Source organism: Paramisgurnus dabryanus, chromosome 6 (assembly GCF_030506205.2).
Source record: "Paramisgurnus dabryanus chromosome 6, PD_genome_1.1, whole genome shotgun sequence".
NCBI classification, from domain to species: Eukaryota; Metazoa; Chordata; class Actinopteri; order Cypriniformes; family Cobitidae; genus Paramisgurnus; species Paramisgurnus dabryanus.
This window is the reverse complement of record NC_133342.1, coordinates 33,476,484-33,482,732: the sequence shown is the minus strand read 5'-3', so window position 1 is coordinate 33,482,732 and position 6,249 is coordinate 33,476,484. Positions and strand designations below refer to the sequence as shown.

General features: G+C 33.3%; 1 long non-coding RNA gene across 1 annotated transcript; it reads right to left on the bottom strand.

Moving 5' to 3' along the window:
• Positions 1–2,045: 2,045 nt before the first annotated feature.
• LOC135764880 (uncharacterized) lies at positions 2,046–3,744 on the bottom strand. The gene is made up of 4 exons (XR_010540330.2): positions 3,531–3,744; positions 3,081–3,129; positions 2,641–2,684; positions 2,046–2,218 (listed from the first exon to the last, which is right to left on the bottom strand). It is a non-coding gene; the product is annotated as an uncharacterized lncRNA (long non-coding RNA).
• Between the last annotated feature and the right edge of the window lie 2,505 nt (positions 3,745–6,249).

Below are 6,249 nucleotides of genomic sequence, written 5' to 3'. Positions count from 1 at the left end.
GACTCATGAGTTTTATAATACGCTGGTGCAATGCATTGCAACACTTAGAAAACTCACCATCGTTGTGATTCATGGGCTGATTCTTAAAGTGTGTATTTGTGTCAAAAAATTCTAGACTTTAGATTTTTTAGTACAGTCACAAGGTTTCATTTTCCGTTACAGTAGGCAGCAGTATGCCCAAAGTGTATTTATTGCAGCTCCAAACAAAACTTAGTCAGAAGTTTACTTTTAAACGAAATGTATAATGTATTGTTTTTGTTGTTATTTCAGTTATATTATACCACCACTTCTGACCATCAATGTAATGACTGTGAAGCCACAAGAAAGTTGCATTGGTAACAAACACTTGGTGCGATAATAATGTGTTTTAAAGAATGCCATCATCAAGCACACACACTACAATATAAAAATAAAGAGTCAAACTACCCAACTAAAGGAAACACTGATCACCATGATGGTGACAAAACATGTTCAATAAAACATCAGAATCTTGTAAATTCTCAAAAACGAGCCGTAGAAATGACAAAAAATAAAGTGAATTTGGTTTGTTTAGTCAGTATGGTCCTACTTCAAAACAATGCTTTGTTAAAACAACTGATTGTAATGGTTATGCCATTGCTTTAGAGAATGTACATGTAACAATTATCCAGCGAGAGCAGGCGAGGGAGGGAGAGTGAAGTTCACGTCACTTCACTTCAATTATTGAACGATAGAGAGAGAGAGAGAGAGAGAGAGAGAGAGTGAGAGAGAGAGAGAAAGAGAGACAGCAAGATTGCAGACCCAGACAGTTAAGGTGGAACTGTATATTTGGGAATTATCTATAAGCAATATTTTTTAACATTTATTCATATATAAAGATTATATATACAAATATAATGTCTAAAATGGCCACATTTTAAATAGTTTTACTTTGCGTGGAGGTCCCCTTGACATCAATATTGGATGTTCAGAACAGGTCATAAAAAGACGTCATAAAAACTTTCATTCTGGCTCCTCATGGGACGTCGAAATGACGTCTTTTTAAGACGCATTGCTCAGTGGGTTATGTGTTAAAACTCTTACATGACATGCACTTACAAAGAACTGAATTATTTGTTTTAATGAAGATCCTCCTCCACACTGTTATTCCAGACATGATCGAAGTCCGCACCATACATGGCCGCAGACATGAATTGTGACAACCCACGTGCATGCGGCATGTGCGCATGGCTCAACACTAACGAAAGCTTACTCCTTGTGCATTTAGCAATTATGCATGTTCAGATCCTTGCAGCGTTTATATTGCAATTCGAGTTCCTGGACGTCGATAAAGAGCCCTGACGGTAATACAGGCATCTGGAAATGAAGCACTTATAGAACTGCATGTCCATTAGAGTCAATGTTAAAAACATGTATATCGTTTTAAAATAGCTTCCCTGGTGAAAAAATAGTATGCTAAATATATTTAATTTTGATATACTTAAGTATACTTGCAGTCACACTAATGACCAGTATACTTAAAGTGTGCTATTGATTAGTTTATTTAAAGAGTGCTATTTTGGAACAATTAATTTTGTACTTAATATATTTTAGTTGTATATTAATTGTAACAAAGTACAACTTTAAGTGTATTTAGTGTACTTTTGTGTGCTAAAGTGGAACAACTTTAAGTGTATTTAGTACAATTTAAGTACATGACTGTTTTTGTGCTAAATTCATGCTTGATAAGTGGATTTAGAGTGTGTTTTATTTATGTTAGGAGTACATTACAAATGTATTATGAGTGTCTTGCAAACATACAACCAGTATACCTTAAATAGACTGTTTGCCTACATTCTATATATTTTTGGCCAATCCAAAATTCTAAAAACTGCCCTGGTGAAAAATGAATATGCCAAGTACATTACATTTATGTACAGCTAGATTAGTAATGAGTATACTTCAAGTGCGTTAATAATTAGTTAACTTAAAGAGTGCTATTTGGGGAATAGATTACTTTAGCTGGTAACATAACCAAAATATTTTTTTCCAAATAAATAAAAGCTGATTAAAAAAGTCAAAAACAATTCATTTTAAATATATTTAAAATATAGTTTTATTCACAGCATTCAAAGTGTACAGTATTTGCCTAAAAATTGAACAATTACTCATTGAAGAATGTCAAGATGATTGAGTTTTCAACGTCTTTCTCTCCCAAATCAACTTTAGTCTGGCAGGTTTTGGTTCAGCCTAAGGAAATCTGAAAAAGAGAGACAATAAGCTCAATTAAAAAGTGTTTAATATTAAAACATTACATTTATTTAAGACTTACTGCATTAAATCTATAGTTTACTGGCAGAGATTGTATAGCAGATATATTTTTACCCAAACTAGAGCTTGACTAAAATGTCATCATATATATTAAGGGGCGGTTTCCCAGACAGAAATTAGACTAGTCCTAGACTAAAATAAATGTAAGAGCTGTCCAAACTGAAAACAACTTGCTCTGACATATCTTAAAATACATCAGTGCCCTTTGTTTTACATCGTAATGCACATAAGTAATGTTTTTAGTAAGGCATGTTTGTTAAAACTATCCTAATAAAACTAAGGTCTAGTCCTGGATAAAGCTAATCACTGTCGGGGAAACCACCCCTAAGAGTTTTCATTATAATGACTTGCCTATATGGGCTGCAAAATCCTCCTTACATAAAATACTTCAGCTCCTAAAGAAAGATTTTATTGTATTAAATTTAAATGTAAAACTTGTCAGAAAGAAAATGCAACAAGCAGACATTTGAGTGGTTTCCTTGAAAGGGATTATCTTAAAACAGGACTAGGCCTTAGTTTAATTAAGAAATATAATTAGTTTCAAAAAACATGCCTTAATAAAAACATTACCTGTGTGCATTTTGAGGCAAAACAAAGGACACTGGTGTATTTTAAGATATGTCAGTGCAAGTTGTTTTCAGTTTGGACAGCTCTTACAATTATTTTAGTCTAGGACTAGTCTAATCCCTGTCCGGGAAACCGCCTCAATATGTATATAACGTTATCTAAACGGAAGCTTGATTTACTACTACGAATTAATTATTATATCTTAAGAGTTTAAAATGACTTACCATTAGCTGCAAAGTCCTCCCTACAAATGTCTTTGAAAAACTTTAGCTTCTGAGGAAAGAATGCAGCATCATTAATACTAAATACAGTTAACTTAGGTAAAAGCCTTACAACCTCTAAACAGTCAATAAATGGTTAACTTTCACGCTACATTAAAAAACAGATTTTCTGACGCTACCTTTTTTCATTAACATATACATACACACCAATACATATATTTAACAAAACAATCGGGTGTACTACTTCGATATAACAGGCTAACAGTGCTATCTTTCAAACCTTTAACATTAGCTATAAGCTAAGCTAAGCTACACAGCAGCTTATCACTAATAGCGAGTTAGACACCGCGTTATTGACAACATTTCGCATTCGAAATATGATAGTCTACTGATAAACTTCAGAATGGTCAAAACGATAATCAAATATATTAATTTTAAGATATTTTAACGTACCTTGGGACTGAATCCGTCCGTCTTGAACGACTGGTAAAAATCAAAATACGTGCGTCGTGACGTCATCCCACACGTCAGATGCATTATTCAAATCTCAGAATTCACTTTTCTCTGAAATGCATTTACGAAAACTGTTTAAGTTAATCAATGTGTACAGCTAAAAGCAGTATGCAATTGACTCAAAAACTACAAAAAAACAAACACTCATATTCCCCTTACGAAAATGAATGTTTTTTTGTGGTAAAAGTTTAGTAACCATGTTTTTTTGGTGTATTGATTATTATTAGCAAAACCATGGTTATTTTGTGGTAAAACACAGTTAATTGGTTTATCCAATGCTTGACTATTTTGAAGTTAAAGTGTACCTTATTATGTTAATAGTATATTACAAATGTATACATCTACAATATAAAATGTAACTGAACATACTGCTCTCTCGTAATTTTAAGCCCACGTTATTTCTCCATAAAATAATATACATTTGTACACCCCATACTTTCAAAATGTGCTTAAAATATACTGTTTCTAAAGAATACTAAATAATGTATTTTAGAAATATACTGTCAGTGCATTATTATAATGATAACTTTAAGCATACCGATAAAGTATACCTAAAATACATTTTAAAATAAGTTTAAATTTAGTATACTTTAAAAATTGCACAAAACTTTAACTTTAAGTATATTTTTCTAAAGTTTACTTTTAGAAAATATACTAAAGTACAATTATTTTAAAGTATGTTAAAAGTTTAATTGTAAAAAATATGCGCAAATATGTTGTAAGCATACTTTAAATATGTTTAAAGAAAGTACATTCCTTTGTAAGTATATTTGTAATGTACTATTGCAAAGTTAAATATACTTGAAATACAATAAAGTATATTTGTTTTTCAGCAGGGTTGCCTCATGTATGCGGACGCGCTGTTATAACGGTTTAATTCCTTGCAGGCAGTGTATTATAGTTATATGTAAAGGTGATACACGTTTTGCTATATCCTTGAAGATGCAGAGTAAGTGGATTGTACTCATCTTATTCCAGACAAATTCCTTGTAAAGTTATCTAGATTCATAACCTTAAGCCCGGGATTGACTGCACGATTTCTGTGATCATGGCTCTTTGTCAGTGGTACGGTGTCGTGCAATGGGAGAGGTTCAAAGACAGACGTCTTCCCAGTCTTGTGTCCAAGATAGCTTCCAATAGTTTTCGGAAATTCAGCATGATCACCGCACAATGTGTTTACTGCTACGATCTTGTAGAAGTGCAAAATCCTGGTGTATTCCAGGCTTAAAACAAAACATAGAATAAAATTAGAAACAAGTTATGAAACGAAATTCGTTTTAAAGTAAACAAAACTTATGACGTGTTATTTCAGATGCATTCCATTGGAATTCATTACAACAGCCTATGATGATTAAAATTAAATAGTTAATACACATAGATAATCGAACAACGATAGATACAAACGTTACACCACTTGAACGAGTATAAAACGGACATTATTTCCTTTGGGTTCCATGTTAAAACAGGAATGAAATGTGTTTATAATCTGTAGTTATAGCTGGTGCACCACCATTTCGGGCGACCCATCTGTTGCCAACGTTCAACAGCACTTTAAATTGTAATTATGTGCTGTAAATTTTAAAGCTAGCAGTCACATTACATCTTCTACAGTGTCCAGACATCCGCTGTAGCCTACCCATGCGCTTGCACTGGGTTCCTGCGTCGCAAGCAATGCACAGTGTGCTTATAAATGGTTTAAACTGATGCAACCACGGCTCTGTCTCCATGTCACTCTGTAACATGGTCCTTGCCATCTTTCGGTTGTAAAAGCATGCAATCAGCCAATCCAGTATAATGAAAAACGGAGCTTACCTTAGGAGACGGTAATTCGAGATAAATAAAGATAGGATGGTCAACGCGAATGAGCTTCGATGAGAAGTTACCCGAGATCTGGAATAGAGTCTCATTTAAAAAGTACAGTTATAAGGTGAAGCAGTCACGTACTTTATGCATGAAATTTGCAAACTACGTTTCTTATAATAGACTACAGTGAACGACCTGTCAGAACGTCCTCTGCAGGCATCGTTCTAAAATCATGGTTACCATGGGTCTGATGCCCATTCTGACTAAAACAGTACTTTCAAATTAAATTACAAACATTTACTAACAAAATTCTACCTTCTGTTAAAATTTCATAAAAATATCTGGGAATGAGAAAGTTATAAACAAAAACATGTGAATAAGCAGCATTTTGGTCACACACACACATTCCATAGGCATCCATATATAACTTTTTCTTCTGATTTCTAATATGAAAAATATCATAACTTTCTCAATCCTCACGGATTTTTACAATCCTGGTATCTATGTAAATGGGAATGTCTGCTCAGTGATAGATTTTGAGCTTTGGGGTTTTTGAAAATTGTGTCATCATACCTACTTTATAATAACTGAAGATCTTAAAGCACAAAGCTTTAGATAAAACATAAATGCTGTACCCCGTGCTCGATAAAATTGACAATATGCATTACTGTTGCCATTCGACCACACACACTTACGATTTGCTTAGCAACAAATATGTGGGCTACGCTTTATGACGTAAGATTTAAAATACGTAAAATAGCGTATTCCCGTATCCTTATTAAAGTCTGTAATTAGGGTCAGGTGGGTGAATATCTATTTAATATTTGCCATTGGTCAGTTAGGCATGAATAACTGT